Source organism: Nothoprocta perdicaria, unplaced genomic scaffold, assembly GCF_003342845.1.
Source record: "Nothoprocta perdicaria isolate Ctin4 unplaced genomic scaffold, notPer1 scaffold_15, whole genome shotgun sequence".
In the NCBI taxonomy this organism is placed as follows: domain Eukaryota; kingdom Metazoa; phylum Chordata; class Aves; order Tinamiformes; family Tinamidae; genus Nothoprocta; species Nothoprocta perdicaria.
This window is the reverse complement of record NW_020454649.1, coordinates 3,676,618-3,699,114: the sequence shown is the minus strand read 5'-3', so window position 1 is coordinate 3,699,114 and position 22,497 is coordinate 3,676,618. Positions and strand designations below refer to the sequence as shown.

Below are 22,497 nucleotides of genomic sequence, written 5' to 3'. Positions count from 1 at the left end.
ATAGTTGCTAGTTTTTAAAAAAATTGAATGGGTTCAACCAAGTCTTTTCCTTTACATATTATTTATTTCCTATGATGAGTACACTAGTATTCTATAATTCACAAAGTAAAACTGCATTCTTAAATTAAGGTCATTATTCACCGCTGCACTCTTCACAAATGTTAAAATAAATCCTTTTCTTTAATATAACTGATAAGATATTTAGAAGCTTCCCTTTCCACCCCTCAACCATCCAGGAACTAGCACTTTCACTCCCGAGGCATTATTTTATTCCATGCATTCCTCCCCTTGTTTCCCAGCATTTCCATTCTGCATGTTTCTAGACTGCAGTCCAGGAAAGTCTTTAGGGAAAAAGATGAGTTAACGTGAAACCATGACCAGCTGCTATGATTATATCAATGTTTACTTATGTAGCACTAAACTTTAAAATGCATGTTCTCCTCGGTGATTTCCTGTGTTGCCTCATCATTTCTGCATATGCCGCTTTCTATAATATTAATTCATAGCCATAAATTAAAGTGATATTAATAAAACAAATAACAAGGTAGATAACATTTATTTATTCACTAAGTAAGGAGATAACAGAAAGTTATTTGAAATCTAATCAATAGCTGTATGAAAAATTATCTTGCCGTATGCATTATTTGAATATAAAATATATTAAAGAATTGGAATCAGTGGGGACGAGACTGCCAGATTACATGTTGGGAATTTGATCCTTGTCCAGAATTCAAGTTCTGATTCAGTTATCTTGCATGGAGATCACTCTGCCTTCCAAAATGAACAGTCATTTTCAAAGCAAGTGTTTTTACCCTCCTCTATTTATTCTGACAAGCACAGCATCTCACACTCGAAAGAATTTACAGTTTACAGCAAAGTCTCTCATTAAATATTACTGCTATTTAGCAAAACAAAAAGCAGAAGGAGATTCCAACTTGAAATCGTGTTTTCCTCCACTGCATCGCTGGAAAATCTTGACTTTTTCCGGGCTTTAGATGAGACAAGATGCATTATGGTGAAATTACTTCTCGGTAAGCCATGTTTTCGATACACCACTGCTGCAAAATGTTTCAAAGCACCATCCATGTGCTATGTCTGCAAGTCTGAGTTGCCTTTTAAGAGGCTTTTTTAGTTTCACATAAAATTATGTAGGTGTAACACATTAACACATGCTGAACACTCAGACCTGTTCAACAGGCAAATATGAAGCTCTTCCATTGTGGAGGTGGAAGATAAAATGAATTGTTGGTTTGAATAGGACTCCTGATATTTTATTTTGCATCTTGTTTGTGCCTTGTACTTAATTCCAAGATATGATATTTATTTAGCTGAGCTAATGTACGTTTAATGTGGCTAAAACATTTTAGCAAAGAGCATTACTATTTTAATTCTTAAATATCTGCCAATGTTAAAGCCTCAGCAAGGTAACACATTTCCACAGGTGTTGGGGCCCGCTCCCTCGCATCACACAGGGAAAAAGGTGTTTGAGTAAAAACTACTGACTTGATCTACTATATTTTTACTGAAATTAAAATTTAAGGTTTGAAGTCAGTATGGTTTAGAATACATTCCCTTTCCAAAAAATAAATGTAGACTTACAAATTAATCAAGAGTTAATATTAATCAAACACACGTACACTTTACTAAAGTGATAAATGTATAAAATGATAAACAGCTTTGCAGCATACCATCTGTTCTCATAGTTATGTGCAATGATGATATTTAACATTTAGAGCAAGAGCAAATATATATGACACATTTTTTAAAACCTCTCTGAAAGAGAACCTCTAATTGACTGTTCATAGCTGGTTTGTTTAAAAGGCACAGTTACAAAGCTGGTACCAAAAAGATTTCTATCACAAAAATAAAAAAATATTGATAAGAGATCTGAAGAGTATTTGATTTAAGGAGTTCACAGAAATATTTGCTAGCAAAAAGATCATGAAATCAGCAAAGCAGGACCTCATCTTTGCCCTTCTTAGTACCTCAGTGGGTAAAACTTCAGCATGATAGTAAAGAAATGGTGACAACAGAAGCGTCACCAGCTTTCAAGGAAACAGGATTTCAGTGACAGACTCTGTATCTCCCTTAGCCTTCCTTCCATCTTTTATACCTACACCAAATGGCTGCAGAACTGGGCTTAAATACTATCATACTGGAGCTCTTGCAGCTTCGCCTGATAGTTTTAGTCTGACATCATTGTGCAACATATTTTCAGGTATGAAAAATGTGGCAATACTGGGTCTGTGTCTCCCCTTTGAGCCTCGGCGGTGGAGAGTTGACTACCACACCTCATTTAGGCTTTGTCAGCACGCTCAGGAAGGTAAATTTTTATAATCAGCCAAAGACCTATTTCACCTGTATCAAATCCTTCAACAACAGCACGTGTATGGTATTGAATGTGATCACACTCTTAGAAATACTATAAAAATTATTTGGTTTTACTTGTTAAGTGTTTAGAAAGATGTTCCATAAAGAGTTAAGGTAGCAAAGCCAGTCTTAAGGCACTAATTTCTCTCTCTCTCTCTCTCTCTCTCTCTCTCTCTCTCTCTCTCTCTGCTTTAATAGCTCAGTCTCTGCGTGTTTTCCATGACATGTCCCTGCAAAACCTCCTTTCCTTCCACACTTCCCCAAAACTTGCCTTCATAGAAGTTTTCCCTCATCTTTCAAAAAGAGGCAAGAATTTAGAAATAGATTAGATAGATGTCTCTATGTGCTTAAAAATAATTTGAAATGGAATCAGAGCTCTTTCAAGCAGAATTTATTTTGGAGGGCATGCATAAAATGTCTAGGGTTAAGAACATTTTTATATATATTAGGACTTGTCACCTCTATGTCTCAGCATTTTTTTTCCACCTTGTATTCTCAAGAGAACACAGGGATGCCCTCATGGCCCCAGAGCCCTGCGATCACAGCAGATGTCCTCTGCTCTCTCCAGCAACCTGTTGAGCATTGAAAGCAGTTCAGCACTGTGCAGCCTGCATTCTACATCCCCCACAGGCTGGGCTTGTGGCTTCTTCAAACTCCAGAAGGGAGTTTTAATACTGTGTGGGAGAACGTGCCTCCTTCACAAAAAGCTTTGAGCAACAGGGATAGAGAGTTCTCTCCCCAGCATGGGTCTTCCTCAAGACATAATGAAAAATGGTGGAATAAACCAGGGTCAAAGACAACTGACCATCATAAATTCCAGTATCTTCAATGTCCAAATCCACCATGTTGACTTTATGTTATTGAGAACTAATGCACAGCAGTATGTGAAACCCATAAACCCAATAAAAAGACTTGAGAATTCAAGTATAGAAAATTATGTGAAAATAGAGTGTCTTCTAAGAAGAAATCATCAAGCAATTTATCTTTTTTTCTGCATGAATCATCTCCCACATGCGAAATTCCTATGTACCAACCATGATACATGACCACCCATGACATCCTTAACTCTACAGATTTCTCCTGAACTTTATGAAAAAAAGACGCTCCTGTTTGGGTAAATCTACAGTCTTGCTAACATAGCAGACAAGTGAACAGGACTGATAAGAGCCAGTTGAATGACAACAGCCTAGGAAAGGGAAGTAGTTTGGCAAAGGAAGGGATGCAGACAGAGCAAAGCTGGAAGACAGTAGTAGCTAAAGCAAGATGACTGGTAAGAGCACAGAGGTGAGGAAGCCTCCAGATAACAATGAAGAAAGCCCAGATAATCTGCTAAGAAAGAAAGGGCTTAAATAGGATGAAGGAAGAGAGAGTAGCACAGTTAGATACACACTGGTGTAATGAGAGAGTTGTTCATGAGAGGTATAGGAAACCATAAATTGGTTACTTCATTTTTAATCATCGTATTCCCACACCACTAAATGACAACTATACAGCCTGCAGGGCAGTAGAGTACTTAGCTTAGAATCAAGATTACAGATAAAATTACCTTGACGTTTGTTCAGGGTTTTCCTGAAGCTTGGGCATACATGTGCCCACGCAAAAGAACCACATACTTCCACAGCTCCAATAAACCAAAACAGGGCGTTATTTCTCACAAAACATGACTCCACAGGTAAGCTACAGCTGGATCTCCATTTTTTGCCACATCCCAGCCCTGTGTAATATTTCCTTGTAAACAGACTCTTCACAGTTTACACATATGGCATAATTAGCACAGGAAAGAACAAATGCAGTTATTTTAAAATGTGGATTTTCTGGAAAACAAGGCTTTAAAGGGTCTGCTACAGAGGCAGGCATTGATTTTATGGATACCAGGCTGGGCTACACAGAAGGGCTTGGTTCTGGAATATATAAGAATGCAATGGGTTGTAAGATAAAGTAAGATAACCTGCACATTGTAGGATAGCAGATGCATGAGCTGGAACATATTCACCATAGCAGCCTTCCCGTAGGAAGGTGCAAAAGAAAAAAACACTATCAGGGAAAAAGACCTTTGCAGATTTTGTTCTATTAATAAAAAGGACAGAATCTTAATTTCTTCAATGCATCATGCAGCAGCCTAATCCCTTCCATTATCTAAACGTTCTCTCAGTGAAAAGCGGAGCTAATAATTTTGAACAGCAATTAAACAGACAAAACTCAGTTGCTTTGCTCATGATGGCCATTGCACGAGTGCAGCGGTGAATATGTTCACCTTGCAGCTGCAAATACACATTTTCTCAGAAAAAGCTTCTCAGAAGCTCTTCCCTTCCTTCAGACTAACTGAAACCCCCCCAAACCCATTACACATGCTTACAAACCTCTGCCTACACACTTTTAAAAAAAATCCACCATTTTTGTAAACACTTAACACACGCTAACACAATTAGAATTGTAGCAGCAAAATAAGTCATTTTGCAGACTCGCAAAAATGCTTCTGCATTTCAAGCAACTACATAATTGTGCTCAGGACGCTCCCTGAGCACCTCACACAGCAGTATGAATTTATCATCTCTGAAGTATTTTTATTCTGCAGACTAAAAGCAAGACAAAGGGCCGGTGAGGCACCTAGCCCATCTCTGGGAAGCTATTCATTCACTGCATGCATCTTCAGGGCCAATATTGGATTCAGCTACCAGACTGTTTTATCAGTAACTGGTCTCGGGCTGCTCTTGATGTGCAAACGACGGGCTGAAGCAATACCCAGCACAACCCTAGGCCATGCTTGAAATCTGCTCTCTGCAAGCATATTTACTCCTGAAATCCTATTATTTGTCTTGTGTTTGAAAGCCCTGAATTGCTCCTGGAATGCTGCAGGCTTTTCGTGGTGAAGATTTCCTTGTCTTCTGTCCTCACTATTGTAACCAGCATCATCGCAGTCACAGGACCAAGGTGCACAGCCTACGCAGGAGAAATCCTGCACCAAGCAAATTTTAACAAATTCTGCAGTCAGCATATTTTTTCCCTGAGTATTACAGGAAAGCACTGTACAAGTACATTTGCTGATAACAGCCTGGGGATCCAAATGACAAGGAAAGCCAAAAGGTCCAAATCCAGTGTGAGGATTTATATGGTATTTTAAGTACCGCTAATGTTCATTAAACCTCAGACAATTTCAAGATTCATTACCTCAACCAGTTGGCACATGAATTTAATCTGTGTCTTAGATTAAAATAGAAAGTAATAATATAGTATATAAATCAGTACCATAAGGGAAATTAATTCCTGAATTTTTATCTGGAAACCCTGTTATTCACACCATACCACAGAAGCTTAACCAAGCAGAGCAGAGGCCTCAACTGTTAACTTATTGGACCAAGTCCTGAACAGTCCAGCTAATCCTCTGGAACTCCCAGAAAGTACCTAATACCAGGAGGTAAGTTTCTTGACATGCTGCTCCAGCATAAACATGTTTGAGTGTTACTAGCTTTTGAACATATCCCATTTAATGTAACCAGAGGGGTTGTGGAGAAATCATCAGAGAAATTCAGAACCTGTCTGGATAAGAGCTACAGGATATCTAAAGAAAAACACCCTCCAGGAATCTGATGTTTGGGGGGCTTTAATATTTCAGCCTGTCATGCAGCGTGGGAAGACAACAGGAAAACTGTGCACGCCTGCCCCAGCTGCTGCTGCTGCAGGGCGAGCTGTGCTGCTGGCCGCCGTGCTCGCTCCCGCACAGCATCCTCGGGAAACCCAGGGACGCTCCAGCCAGGCGCCAGGCTTTCCTGGAACAGCAGGGCTAAAACCACTGCTCCCTGGGCTACCTCGTGGATCTGGTCTCTGCTGGAGAGCGCTGAGCTACTCTGATTCACCAGGCTCGCAAGAAAGGCTTCAGCCTGCACCTCCCCATCGCGTAGCGTAGTGCCAGCAACGCAAACCCGCAGCGGAGCTCAGGAACATCTATTTCTGTCAGAAGCATGGAAATCAAGAGACATGTCAGATCACAAACTCCAGACTCCCTTGCTGTCATGGCAACTGCATCACATTATTTGTTCCTTAACATATAGCCAAGCTACATCTAGTAATTACTTGAACTTCTTCTCGCCATTATTCCCATTAGGCCCAGAACCTCTTGCAAGGACCTTTTTGCTAATTTCCACGCCAGGTCTACTTGTGCCTGGCTTATGCTCATCTTTTTTTTCCTGTGCCAAACTGCCAAAAGCCTAAATGACTTGCTCTCTACCACTAATAAATGACTTGCTCCCTACCACTCATGTGCTATATATGTAGCTGAGTGGCAGTAACATCCTACCCGAGCACCCCTTTTGCTGGGCTAAGCAAGTGTTTTTAATCATTACTACAACACGGAGCCTAACAACCCGGATGGAGTACATTATCTGTCCAGCACTAAGTCAGCCAGCTAATTTTATGTGCCCAGCTTCTGCCAGGCAAGTTTATACAGATGAATTTTGTTTGAAATCCACCTGACCGGCACTGCACTCCTATCAGCATCTGACCTTCCTGAAAAGAGGTGTACAAATATCTTTTTTTCTTATCACCTCTTACATCACATCACCCTCCTTGTCACAACCATTGACATTCCTGAGTATGTCAGAGCTACTTAAACATTAGCAGGGGGACTTGAACTTCAGCAACAAAACAAAACTCATAACAATGAAAACAAATACTTAACATTTGATTTAACCTTGCTTAAAGATTGTTAAAATACCATTCTTTCTTTTTCTCCTTAAGATTTGTGGATTTTGTTCAGATGAACATGTGTGAACATATAAAAAAAAGGCATAAAACCCCTACAACTAATATATTAAAGGAGCTTCTCTTATTCCCCAGCTTACTTAAAATGAGAGCACTCATTAATAATCCATCCATACTAGAAAAAAAAATTAAAGTAACACATCAGTATGATTTTCCAATAGGCTACTACTTTGTCTCATTAAAAGCAATCACCACTGATACAAAAGAAGAGCACTGTTGCTGCAAAGCACCCACTCGTAGTATTCTGGTAGGGGGCAGAGTTGAAAGGATAGAGTGTAAGAAGATCAGGAGAGTTGAACGTGGCTGTTTCTCTCTTACTCATGCCATGGAGAGACAGGTGGAGCTAAACTGCAGAAAGCTCACATAAAAACTTGCATTTTGATCTAAAATTCTGCATTTTGCTTACCCATATTTAAACTGAAAGCTGCTGACTGTCCTCACGAGACCACGCTGTACAGAACATCTAAGGACCACTCAATTACCGGGACCCATCCCTATTAAAAATAATTGTCTCCATTAATCAGTAACTGTTACTATTTTGGATCATTTGCCTTAAATCGCATTTCTTAGGAGAGGCTCCATTAACTTTACTGCAGTTGACTGAACTGCAATGTACTACAATTGATTAAATTACACTTAGGATGGATTTGTCCAACCGGTTTCAGGTGCAAGAGATAGCAGTTTTTCAAACAAAAACTTCTCTTTGGAGGAAAAAGAAACAAGTGAATTGTGCACATCTGTTTTGCTCTCACAAAAACACCTGAAATTTTTCTCATTTCTGAAAACTCTTCAGAACAGCATCTCACATAACTGGTACATACTGACACAAGGTAGTGTGAGGTGACCTATATTTGATATTTTAATCTATTTTAAGGAATGTGACTTATATTTACTGTTTAATGGTTTATGAATGTCAAAGCCCGAGAAAAACAAGTTCAGGGGTTCCTGGACAGGTCCCTGTGCCAGCCAGTACAAGAATCACCAAGAGAGACCATCTTCCTAACAAGGGTGGGTGGGTGACCAAGTACACTGAGCTGATGGAGCCCGTGGGCTTCCAGTGCACGCGCCTATAGCTCAGTACCATTAGTACCTGGCTGCCTGTCTGCTTTCTGATGCTTGCAGGGTTTTTTTGTGCAAAATAAACTGCAGGAAGATAAGTAGATATCTAAATATTTTCTGCACATTCTCTGGCCTTTTGCAAACATGCTCCAATTTAATATTCAGTAAAAAGAGAGTGAAGGGAGAAGCACAGAGAGTATATTAACACTCCATAAACATGCATCTTCTACTTCGTTTTTTTTCCTGGATGCTACATATCCTATAAATTAGGCACCACAGCCAGCTGTGCACCGTTCCAAGTACCAACACTTGCAAGCTGGAGGTCACCCAGGCACGAATGAAACACCTCCAGTATATCTGTCCTTCACAGAAGGAAAGCAGGCATGAAAATCCAAATCTGCTTCACCATTCCAACCAGGAGCTGCTTTCACATCGTTTCTCTAATGTGTCTGCAGAGAGAAGTCAAGAATATTCCTGAGGTCAAGAATGAACCTCTGGTGCAGCAGGGAGCAGGTCCAAGCCCAGCTGCACATGGGAGCAGCAACTTTGTGGTGGGAAAGCAGGTCCAACTCCTGCACTCTCCCCCATAGACCTCATCCCCACGCCAGCTTGCCCTGCCCTTAGCTGATTCAGGGGTAGTGGTGGTGGGGGTGGTAGGGGGGATAATGTTGGTGTGGACCATCAAGGGTAGTGGTGGGATAATGCTGTGGATATTTTGTAAGGTTGGCCATCAGCAGTGCTGTAGGAGGACACGGGGGCTGAGGGCAGCTCCTGCAACTCCTCCCTAGTTCTCATGGACCTCAGTTTGCCAAGCAGTCCTAGCCTAATCCCTGGGGTGCCCCTTGCTCGGCTATCCTGGGACACCTCCTCGTAGGGCCCTGCACAGAGAAACGACATCCCGAGGACAACACTCGGCCGCCACGTGCTGCTCTCTGAAGCCATTAAAGGCTTCAGACCCCAAGGAAACAATTTCCAACTGACTCTAGATAAAAACATGAGTCTCTGTTCAAGGCTAAAAATACACCTTTTTAAAAATGAGGAATACGGTGGAATTATGCAAGTACAGGGAAGACAATAGATCTTTGTGTGACTTCTCAATGAAGCACTTGATAAGTATTTACAATAGCTGGGAGAGAGCAGGCTGAGCCCTTCTATTTTTAAAACTGTACATACCTCTCTTAAAGGCCTTTATACAGAGACGTCTAAAATATGTATCAAGATACAGATCTCTCTATGAATATTAATAATACAGTTCAATGTTGTTTTTCACTTGCTAAGCAACAATTCAAAACCAAACACGATACATGCAACAGAACCCGCCAGTCCTGTGTGTCCCGATGGTTTTTGGCTAAGGCCTTTGCACAGATCACGCCGCTATATTGACAGAGTGCGTTGTCATCAAGTGCAGATAATCTCTATTTCCTCCTCCCACATACAAGCACTTTCCAGAAAACGCATCTGCACTAGCAACAATAAAACACGTATTGCTCATGTAGTTCTCCTTATGTAGGAAAATCAAATCTTGGAGCGTATAGAGATAATCCTTTCGTAAAGGCAGTTTAGTCTTAGTTACGCACTGCATTAACTCTGGATCACTTTATTTGTATAAATATATATCTTTTTTCTAGGTCCTATGCATGTTGTTAAAACTCACAGAACAGTTAGTTTAGGATATATAAGATGACATTCGCCATGGAAGCTTAGAAGAAAATATAATAAAACATTTATGTCTGAAAATGAAACATGTATACAATTATTTTGTTCTTTAGAGATACACAAGAGCTACATAAGAGAACTTTCAATGAGGACAAGAAACGTAAGCCAATATATCTTATTCAGATATGCAACACGCTGTCTTTATGAGGTACACAAATAGGACTGTTTCCAGAAAAAGAAACCTGGAAGTGAACAGCTCTAATTTGATTTTTCAACCACGTGGACTCTGTACCTCACAATAAAGTGCTTTTCCCTTGAAGTCCATCTTTGGGGAGCAGCATCAGGAGGGAGGGAGTGTTCTCTGTGTGCTAATGCTTATGACAACGTGGACAGTTCTTATAATTAGTTGCCCAGCAGCCTCACCATGCTTATGTGCAAGCCTCAGCTTTGCACTGTTTGTTGCTCCAAGACTGCTGGACTATTTCCCTTTGGTTTGCACACGTGGCTGACCTGTTCCACAAAAGCACATCCTTTACATTAGCAATGCACTGGTTCAATCAACCTTATCCAAACACTTGCTGACTTGAGCAGCGCTATGGGCAAGGAGCACGTGCCCATGGACCACTCAGTCCCATCTACATCTGAGAGCAAGAAGGGACAACGGTGACCAAAGGCCAGGCCTGGGCAAAGCACACATGGCAGCACCTGCAGAACTGGCCATCTCGTGTGCAGTTGTCTGTGTTATATTGGTGGGTAGCAATATGTATCACTCATCCGACTGCTGACCTCTGCAATGCTAGGAATAATCCACCCCAAGTTAAGAAATTGCTAATTGCAATCATCAAACTACAGTTTAATTGCCAGGAGAATGTGTTTGCTTTCTGCAAGTCTCGAAACTCAAATTAAAGGAAAAAAGGCTCTCAGTCATCGAATCATGACATGACATCGTTACAAACACAGAAATGTTTACCTTAAATTAACTGACCAAAATAAACTACAAGTAAATTTAAACTACCTATAAACAAAGAAGAAATTCAATGAACTAGCACAAAAATACCCACTCCAGCTGTGGCAGTTTGTCTATAGAAAAAGATGTTCCTCCATGTGAGATTAACGTCTGCTGGAGCTCCAGTGCCTACCATGCTGTGTAAAACACAACTACTCTAATGTGTTTGCACAGCAAATACCGTTTGCTCCTAACAATCCTTACCTACTTATACACCACCTAGTCTTGATAATTTTGGTTCCTTAATAAGACTGTAATTCCATCATTTTGTTCCAAAGTTATTCTGCCCTTAATGCCTCTAAATGCTTTTAAATTATATTGAGTGAGTCCTGTCAGCTTGGCAGTGGGTATGAGCATCTTATCTGCCTGAGACATTGCAAGCAATGCACGTTAACCAAGTAATTTGCAGCTTTAAGGTCTGAATGAACAAAACTCCTTGGGGGTTCGGATAGACTGGGAAGAGCAGCCAAGGTAATCCCTGCTCCAATTCCCTGCTTGTATGCTATTTGAGCAACATCAGGATAGTTCTAGCAGTCTTCCTACTATCAAGTATAAAATGAATATGCCCTAAAAGCTTTCAATAATAATTAATGGAATTTCAGATGGTGCATTTATACAGCAGCTGAGGTTCAAAGACTTATTTGAATATTAAAAAAAACAGTAAAATATCTGTGACTTTGTTCTCTGTCATCAAAGCAAAAGTTCACTGCATATGAAGGAATTTGGTAGACTACTTAATATAAATATGTGGGGTTGCACCAGAATTGCACTATAAACCCCAAATTGCCAAGGACTTGCTTTGTGACCTTTCAAGTCTGTGCTTTGGTTTCCCAGCCTTGAAAAAGAGAAATAATCCATGAATCCACTGTAACAGGACTAATCAGCTATCATGCACTCAACCTTAAGCAACAGAGCTGAACTGCTATGAAAGATTCGAGTAGGAAGCACAATATTTACTAAAAACAAATAAAAGACAAGCCTCTAGTATCTCTGCTTTAGCCAAAGCATCTCACTTGCCCACGAGAAGGTCAGACTTGATCAGACACGTTCACAAGAATGAGAAATCCTACGCTTGTTGCATGAGAATTTTGGAATATATACCTATAGTTATAATGAAGGGCAGACACTAGCCACAAAGATCACAGAACCGTTGAGGTTGGAAGGGACCTCTAGAGATGATCTAGTCCAACCCCTGCTCCAGCAGGGGGGCATGTGGCACAGGGCGGCATCCAGGTGGACTTGGAAGATCTCCAGAGAAGGAGGCTCCACAACCTCCCTGGGCAGCCTGTTCCAGGGCTCTGTCACCCTCACAGGAAAAAAGAGACAAGAGGAGACAGCAGGGGCTAGCTCAGTCTTCCAAGAGATCTTCTGACTCCTTAAACTGTCTACACTGACATGGGTAGAGAAAAAAAAAGATAGAGACTGGCTCGTTTCCTCACGCCCTGCCTCACACCTGAGTAGCCCATGCACATTGTGAAACTCTACATGTGCTCTAAGCTCCCTGGGGACAGGCAGCCACTTACGTTAAGGCACTTCTGCAAGGTGAAAGGGCTGCATTTCTGCAGCGAGAGGTGAGGATGCTGAACACAAGCAGCAGACCTGTGTTAAACAACATCAACTCAACAAGAACTCAAAAACAACCAAATAAAAGACAAATTTTGCAGATTTCTTTAAAGAAAAGACTTGCTTATATAAACAACTTTGTTGATTCATAACAAGTTGTTCTGTTACTACTTCAAAGCAGCGAACTTTACATAGATCTACAGAGAATGACAGCTCATCATCACCAGCAACATTAAAAATGCAAAAAACTTTTCTGTTACGAAGCAGCAGTTTGGTCTGGTTAGTGAACAACCATCTTAGAAGCACGAACAGCAACAGCTCCTCAGAGCAGTTTGTCATAGTGAATAACACAAACCTTTCATTATGTTCGATTTTATTTGTAAACAGTGGAGAAGTAAAAATCTATTTCTGTGCAATCTGATGACTCATGGAGCACGAGGAGGTTTTCTGGCCTTTAAAGCAACTCCACCTAGACTACACACAGCACGGGGCCTGGGGCAATGGCCTTGCAAGCGAGAAAGCAAGACCAGCTGAGCAATGTATTTGCACTGCTTTGAGTCTGCGGGTGCCTGCAGTAGCCCTGTGATGATGCATCTTTTCCTTTCCAAGCATTTGCTCCACCGCAACATGCTCAAATTCTGCATTAAAACAAGCTCGAACCCCTTCTTTCCTTGTAGCCTGGCCAAAGGGAATCCAAACCTGCCCTTCCCTTCCTTCCAACACCTAAAGTTAGCAACAAAATTGGCTGCTCCACAGAGAAGTCAGCTGTGCAGAGCACTAGATGAATCAGTGCTGTTACACTCTGACACTTCAGGAACACACTGAGTATCTGTAAGATCATTAAAAAAAAAAAAAAAAAAAATCAAGCAACTTATCCGAGGCATTATTGAAACAAACAAACCTCCAAAGTGAATGCAGACACTGTGAGGAAAAACAAGCTTTCCTATTGGAAAACAAGAGTCTCATCTGGAGCAACAGCAACTTTGCAGACATGGTATCCTGCCTCTTTCATTTGCTGTGAAATAAAAACATACAAAGAAATAAAAGCAAAAACATTCACAGATTGCAAACCCCACGCTTGATTCTATAGGAAATCTTTGTTTTTTTGCACTAATACCGAAGCAAGCAAGGAACAACCAGGAAAGGAACTTATGAAATATATATGGCACAGGAAGAATAGAAAGGGACGAGATGCCATACACTGAAGGGCAGAACTGCTGGGTGCTCCAGTAAGGAATAGAAATTTGGATTTATACACCAGATATTATGCAAATTCCTTATAATTTAAATTAAATCGTTCTGTAACTGAAGTGCTGTGGAGTGGAATTTAAATGTCAACCAGCACTTTGCTCATGCAAAGGTTTAAAGCATAAAGGCATTGGGGAAAGAGCTAATAAAAAAGTATTTTATTTCCCAGGAAGATACAATTTTCAAAAGCTTTTAGGTGCCTAGTTGACTTGCACCTTTGAAAGTATAGCAGCCACCTTCAGGGGGACTTAGGAGCTCCAAGTCCTTAAGCATTTGGGAATCTACATCCTCACTGCAAGAAGATATAACTATAGCCAAGGTCCTGGGAGGACTATGACCACGTACCATGAGCACCTGATGTGCAAAGCCCAGAGCAGTCTGTGAGAAGCAGGCACACTTACTTACAGGTCAAACACATTAAGTTTAGGTAATTTCTAGGGAGCAATTGCTTCTTTTTGATTGCTACTTTATTTATCCTAGCCTCTGAGCTCTTCACTGAAGTGCCAAAATTACAACGACATCACAATAGATTTCTCTCCGAATACCTTGACCTAAATCCTAGTCTTGTCCTAGTTACTGACACTGATCTGACAATATTAAATATTTCTGAATATCCTAATATGTCTCTTGTTATTTCCATTTCTTTTTTAAACTACAAGGAAGACAAGCACAGAAGGCCTAATTTGGGTCTGAAATATGATTATGGTGACACCAAAGCTTCAGCTTAGGAAATCTGCTGTAGAAAGTAACCTCAAAATGCATTACTCATACTAATGTGTACCCCAAATCCAGCAGCACTGATGGAATTGTCCAAATGTGAGATCTTCTGCCACTGAGTTTTATTATTTCAGGTGCATAAGTCTTTACAGTGTCTTCCTATAAAACATAAAAAATGGCTGACATAAATTGAAGCTCAAGGGAGCTTCAAAAATTAAAAATAGTTTTAGACATTATAAATATATGCCCATATTCCCGTCTGAAACAGTGATCTTTTTATTAATACAATTTCTTTTGCATATATATATATATCATATATGCCAACCAGTAAGAATATATTCCAGAGGAAACACAACTTTGTTCAGAGAAATGTAGAAAAAGGTAGGGGTATACACTTAAAAATGTATAAATGTACTGGAAGTAACTAACAGACACTGGTACAGTAAAAACTGTGCTGTCTTTTGAGGCAGCAATGCAATAACTAAATAAATATGCTATAAATTAGTCTTTAATGTTTTCTGAGTAACACAGAGCAGCCTTTTCTCATTCCATCCAGCAGCTAATCTCTGCAGCGCGAGCACGGCTACACAAAAATAACACAAAAGGACAATGGATTGGGAAAACAATTTAGTCTTCTCAACAACATATTGACTCCAATTTTAGCATAGTCTCAATACAAAGCTTTAGAGCAATTCTGGTTACATTTCCTTGGCAGTACTTTCACATTGTTGTTGCTCAGAAAGAGATGGAATTTTACCCTCTTGGAGAGACTAAATATTGTTGCTTAATTCATAAATTGATTTTATCCAACTGTGGGGGAAAAAAAAAAAAAGTACTAGAATTCACTGCTTTTGCAGGTCAAACTCAGGATCAATACTGAGGGCTTCCTGAAGTCCCGCACTATTCCCTATGAGCTCCAGCCTCCTCTCTTTTGGGATTCCCTTTTAATGTGCTAATGCTCCTGAGTAATTCTTCCACGCATCATTCTCTCCTTGTTGAATGTCCCCATTCCTCTCACTTTCCTAATGTCAAGGCAGAGCATGCCCTTCATCCTTCCTTTTGTTGCCGTTCATTTTCAGGACACATCTAGGGCACGGAGGACGATCCCAAGGTGTCCAGCACGTTGCTGTGATGGAAGCACCTGGGCAAGCTCCAAGCCATCTGGCAGGTCTACAGGATGCAGGGACGCCACGCTGAGATGTGAGCTGGGATCTTGGAAGAAATGCCCTCATAGCAGCGTGGTGCTGCCCTCGGGCTAATTAGCACCTCATTGACAAGTTTTTGTCATCTCTGGTTGCAGTTCAAGGCCAGCTCAAGGCTCTCCCAGGAAATGCGGGTCTTCATTTGCACACATACTGCTAACACTGAGCGCGCTGGGACCACGGGCAGGGGTGATTTATGGAGGATGCTATTGAAGGTGGTAACTACAAATCTCCAAAGTTAATCGGGATCAATACGATTCTCTGCACTAATGACAATGGCATTCTCAGAATGTATGGAATTAAATGGATAAGGCATTCGGGAGTCATCTCATCTCGGTGTTGGAAGACAAGGATAAATGCAATCGCCTCGCTATAAAGCCTTCCCCTCATCCCATCCCACTTTCTGAGAATTCAAATTTTTGAGCCAGAAGACGACAGACTACAGCAGTTTTCCTGTTGCCAGAATTTCCCTTGACTTCAGAGGAAGTCTTTTTATGCTACTGAAATTTTTTATGCTACTGAAATTCTGAAGAGTCTCTGGACCACTCAGAAAATCTACCGAATTGGCAAAAATCAACTTCCATTCTTTGTCCCTATACTCACATCTTGGAAACTAAAGTCAAAGACTCGCTCTTCCCCACAATCTGCATTTTAGATTTAAAAGAAACTTAAACTACAATTCTAAATCTGAAAGGAGAGATCACAGACTAGGCTTTAATTCCACCAACACATGCACATTTAGCTCTTTTCTGGTAATATAAGCAGTGAAAATTCTTTCTGCTACAATAAACTATGATATAGGTGGGCCACTGTAATGTCATTTTATGTAATTGGTTTCTTCTTCAGCTTAATATTATTTCTATCTTTTCAGTTTCTTCAGTCTGTTACAATGTCTTAAATGTACTTCTTTCCTAGAAAGTGATAATTTTCTGTGCAAAAGACTCTCCAAATTTGCATTTACTTGACTTGTTTTTTTACAGTGCTCACCTTTACTATCTTTTTTTTTTTTTTTTTTTTGGTTAAATATATCTTAGTTCTGTTTCACCTGCTTCAGGGAAATTACTTGGCAAGCCATAGCATGATTTAAATTTCTAGAAAATGTCTATTTCAAATCTACTGCATATATATTCTGTTTCCTATACCAGAATTTTGAACTGTAAGAATATTTCATTAAAGCTTTACTCTGGTGCCAGTAGTCTCTATCACCATTGCAGATGGCTCTGTTCCCTACAGTGCAACGACAGACTTTACAAATTCCAAGTCCTTCCTACTGAGCAGGAATGTTATATTAAAGTATTGTGAATACTACATCTTTTCTGCTATTATCACCCCTTTCACTTCAGTGAAATCAACCACTTAATCCAAGTAGCAGGAATGACATAAAGTAAGAATTAGGATCAGAGTTTGTCCTCTAATCACCGACACAATTTCTCCTAACACTCGGGAGTTACAGCACCAGCCAATGAAGGAGCGTCACTGATGAGTATGAGAGATTGTCTTGAGCTAGAAATGTACATTCCAAAGAAAAAAACCCATCCATTTCACCTTTAAGTCAAAAATAGAAACGAAGGATGGATATCTAAGATTGTGATAAAAATGAAGGTTAGTTTCCTCCATCTGGAAATCAGGAAGCACTCTTTTAAGCAATTTTCAAACCAATATTAGGAAAGTCAAATATTGTACTTTTCCTTTTTTGCTCATCCTTTGCCTTCTAAATTGGAAGCACAGATATACATATATTCTTTTTAATTCTTGAACTTTGCCTTCATCCCAGCTCTGACCAAAAGTTTGCCTAGTCCTACTAGTGCTTTCCATTTGGGGATCACAGTTATCAACTGCAGCTTGCAGGTTTACCACAGTTACCTTCCTTTGCTCCCCTGTCTTGGCTTTTAGTTTTTCCTGGAGCAGTTACAACCATTTTAGCTTTAAAATACTGCACTCAGTGTGCTATTTTACATTGCTTCTTCTTCGCTTTAAACAAGTACCACCTATTTCAGAAGGTGCATGGGCAGCCTCTCCCTTAGATTACTAGGACAGCTTGTTGCTGAAGCCTAGCACTCCTACAGCTGGCCCACAGGTAAATATAGAAGATCCAAAAAGATTTTTTTTTTGTCCCATCCCAGGGTCATCATGTAACTTATCAAGGAGAAATGAAGATTTTGCTCGAGATAGCTGTAGCCCACATGAAGACTTAATGTGGCTGAAAGCTATATTTTACGACAGGATCATGACAGCTAGTAAAAAGCAACGAACAACAAAAACCTCTCTTAACATTACAGAGCTGCAGAACTGTTTTCACTGCAGACGCTGCATTAGCTAAAAGCTTCCTAGATATTACGTATTTACAGGAAGCACAAACTGTAGTTACTCATCTTCCTTTCCGCTGTCACAGGGCAAGAGGCAGATTTGAGGGACAGAATTAGTTATCTCGAAAGAAGCATGCACTCCGAGGTCTTGCCAGAACTACGGCTAGTGGCCAAAGTCAGTGAACTGCACTTGGTCTTGTCTTTTATATAAGAATAAGGATGAGTCATGCACGGCTAAAATAAACACTGCCTTAGAGGCAGTCTAACTAATAATAGCTGCTACGTCTTCACAGAACCTTCCCCACTTGAAAGCAGTCTACTGCTAACATGGTAGTAGGGACCACGGCGCGCTCGCAACTGGAATTTCCCTCAGCTGATTTTACCTTGGAGATTTGTTTCCACGTTGATACCAAAGCTGGTAATTCACACTGGGTGAAGGAGCACGGCAATTTCAGAAATGTGCTGTCACAGAAACATTCACACCCTCCATTCATCCTTCACGACAGCTAGTGATAGCAAAAGGAGGCCAGATTTCTGACTGCAATACTAGCCTAAAAAAGGCATTGCATCTATTCCTAAAACTGAAGTAATGCTTGTGAGCAGCTCTATATGAAAAGATGGTATTTTCATGCATACATTCCGTAAAACACACAGGAATTACACTTTTATGCTTTAAGAAAAATTACTGAACCATTGTAGGTCCTTCTTGTCTTACTTGCTAACAATGAATACAACCAGCTCCAAAGCTTGTTGTACACCGAATTCTGTCAAACTGTCAATACCAACCTTGAAGACTTAAATGTCCCAGTGAGCTATTAATTTCCTTTATAAAAATCTTTTAATGAAGCAGTCAGACTTGGAAAAGCATAGTAACAACAGATTCATTCATGGCTGTCCTGGCTTCTGTCATATCATGGGCATATGCCATTCGTGTTGTACCAGAGACATCAAAGCAGCTTAATCTTCCTAATCTTCCTACACCTTGTTTCCTGAGCAATTCCAAATTATTTTTGGCAAAGGAAGCTAGTGGGACTACAGAAATGAGCTGGTCTGGCAGCAAGAACATCTTCTTTCTAGCCTAAAAATTATATATATAACTATATATATATATTCCAATTTTAAAAAATATCTATATCCATAAATAAATGTATTCATAATTTTATATAATATATAAAAAATAGATAAATATGTTTATACACACACACACACAAACAATTCCACCCACAAAGGGTGGAATACCTTCCCATTCCTGCTCATTGTGCTGCACAAGCAACAACCACAATTCACTAGGCCTGATCATGAGGTCCGGCCACACAGCACAGGACACTACTCTTAAGGACTGTAAGAACTGTGCACTTCACCTACATGCACCAAGAACTTAAATTTTCATCTTTCTTTTGTTCCACAGAAATTTTGAGACCAAGCATGGCAGTCAAATTCTTCTTTCTTGGCTTCAGGTTTCTTCCAAAACAGTTATCCTGAGACCTAGGAAAAGATGACTTGGCATATTCCTTCCCGTGGAGCAAAAATGAAATGTTTGCAGTATCCAGCAGGTTACTGCGCAGGCTGCTGGCAGAAACCACTGGTGACTTGACTAAACCTGCAAGAAATGTGCCCTGCATGCTCCCATAACCAGCCACGCTCGTGCAAAAACGGCTTGGTTGCTAAAGCACAGCACTGAAGTTCTCTCTGAACTTCTATTTTTCCTCAGTAAAACACAAAACACACATCAAGCTGCTCCAGTACCAAGAGGGACTGAAATGGAAGTCTGCTTTATCCCATTTCTGCTAGCACAGCAAATGGGAATACACAGGCTCTGTATTTCAGGTTACTACAAAGAATAAGATTCATTCAAGCAAAGACTCACTCTTTACTCCAGCCTGGTCAGGTTGAGGCTGTGTGTACAATTTTACAAACATCCACTGATGTAGAAAACATTTTGCTCAGTTCAGAGCAAAATGGTCAAAAGGACACACATCTCAGATGCCGCAATATACTGTCAAAATATTGGGTAATTTTGTTTGAGTTAAAAAAATTTAAAAAAAATGAAATAAGAGATGAGTGGGATCCTGGGAATAATCGCTTCAAGAAGCGGTGCCAGCATTTTAGGATGGAGCTCATGATGACTGTGGTGCAAGTTGGTCAATGTGCAACATCCAGCATGGAGGACCTACAAAGAGACTCCCAGACCTTGCAGTTTTCAACTACACATTTCTTACACGAGGAAGAAAGCCTAGCAAAGAAAGCCATCAAAACATTAGGAAAATCTTTCAAAAGCTGGTGCTGAACTGAGCAACAGTTTAACCATGTTACATCTTAGGTCCTCCCTCCCAGTAGTTCAGCTGCCTCTCCCTGAGCACAGAACTTGCTCTGTGCATAACGGGCCATCAAAAATGCTGCTGAGAAGGAGCTGTTAGGGTCTGATGCACCAAGGAACCAGAACAATGAACAGACACCTGACCGGCTTCTGCCACGGAGGCCTGGTCTGCTTGCTCCTGCTGTGAAAAGAGGATAATCGGGATCGGTGGAGCAGAAGGGCGAACAAAGAAGAGACACAAGTCTGGAGAAGATCCAGGATAGCAGATGAAAGAAAGAGAAAAGGAACACTGAGACAAAAGGGGAGGAGGGAAACAGAAGACCCGGGAAGAGGAAGGTGTGAAGGGTATTTGTGAAGGTCAGACATGCTAGGAGAAAGGAAAAATCCATGGCAGTCCATAGTGGTCAGCCCACCGAGGGCACAGAAGACCACGAGACAAACCAATGCTTTCATGACATAAACTCCAAGCCTCCAGTCCCACCGCAGGGCAAAGCATCAACTAAACGCATCCACTGCACACGCTAAAACAAATAAATAAAGAATTGTCAGAGATGGATCAGATGGAAATGAAGTCAATAACATGGAAAGGAAGAGCAAGAAGAGCACACAAGCTATAGAAACACGTATTCCTCTTCTTAGCAATGATTTTTTATTAGAACTTTTCTCAGACATGCCACTTTTCCACACAGTCTCTATGAATGGTAATCTGATGAAGGCAGCTTCCATTACTAAAACACTTCTAAATTCCTTCAGGGTTTTTGATTTTTTTCTTCTCACTGGCGTCACAAAATGCTCTGACATCTTACAGTGCCCTTTTCTCAAAGGATCACCTATAATCAATTTTTAACATCTCTTTCAGCAACCTCTAGCCTCTAGACAGTTATTCATAAAACAAAATATTACAACAAAAAATTACCCTCTTGATACAACTTTTCTTCTAGATGCGGAATTTTTGTTTGTTTGTTTTTGGGTTTTTTTTTTTTTTTTGGACAAACACGTTGAAAAGAGACAGTTTTAAAGACAGTTTTTGGCTCCTAAAACCTTGTGAAAAATATTATTGATTTCTCTGAGATTCAGGAATCTGGGCATTTTGGAAAATCTAGTCCTTAAATTATATCTAATCTGTCTTTTCTGTACATTGTGTGGCATATTTGTATCATGATGCCTTGTTCAAAACTAAAATCTGTTCATCTACTTAGAGTAATCAGTGGAAGTCCAACAGAATCTGTGGATCAGCATAAACAATTACATAGAAAAACAGACCCTCTAAAGGTTTAGGAGACTCACCCTTTTAACAGTTTTGACTGCTATCATGTCAAGAGGAGATAGGAATAAGAAAACCTGTCACTTTATGGGTGCCTGTGCACAAATACTGCTGCTGGAAGGAGGAGCAGGTGGGTGAAGATGCTGGGATCCCTCTGGAATCAGCTCCCATACACAGAACTCACGCTAGTGAAGCAAGTCCACAAATCATAAAACATCCCTTTATTTATGATCCTGTCTATTAAATGCTATTACAGTTCAGCATTTGTTTTCCCATAAACAGATTTTTTGTTTCTATTAAATCCACTTTAATAAGAAATGAATAGCAACAGCTACAACAAAGCATATCACATCCATCTGATTAAGAAAACTTGTTGTTAAAGTCCTTGTGGTATTAATTAAACACTAAATGGGTATTAATTATGAAGTAACTGAAATAGTCCAAGTTTTGTTTCATCTTCCTTCAAGGTATTACTTAATTTGCTTCAAAGATTATTCCCCATCTATTAAGCACAAAATTTTTGCATCAGCTACTGAAGACCAGCTCTATCAAACATGTGCCTTGATCTACCATAACTTTGGCTTTCAAAAGGTATGAGAACCTCCAGGCTTTAATGAAGTCCACAAACTACACACGTTAGAAGTTTTTTGGTGGGAGGAAATTTAATATACCTAAATAATAACTAATTATAGGAATGATGGTTTGCAAATGCGGGCTCAGAAATCTGCTAGCCAATTAAGTTTTGTAGTAAGTTTGATAGCTAAAGAACATGTTAATTACCACTTTTATTACTTAAGGAAGAAAGTCTCCTTTAAAAGATAGATGTTGATACCATCATTACTGGAAATGACAAAAATATATATTATATATATTATGCCATCTACAATCTGTAGCTAAATATATAGAATATATGTAACACAATTGTAGAGATTTGCTATGTCCAAAAATACGCATTACAGAAGGAAAGAAGGAAGGAAGGAAGGAAGGAAGGAAGGAAGGAAGGAAGGAAGGAAGGAAGGAAGGAAGGAAGG

The 22,497-nt window shown here is 40.1% G+C and overlaps 1 protein-coding gene across 1 annotated transcript in view; it reads right to left on the bottom strand.

Annotated features, from left to right (window-relative positions):
- Positions 1 to 22,497, bottom strand: part of SHANK2 (SH3 and multiple ankyrin repeat domains 2) — a 254,127-nt gene that overhangs the window by 37,286 nt on the left and 194,344 nt on the right. The gene's annotated exons all lie outside the window — the stretch shown is intronic.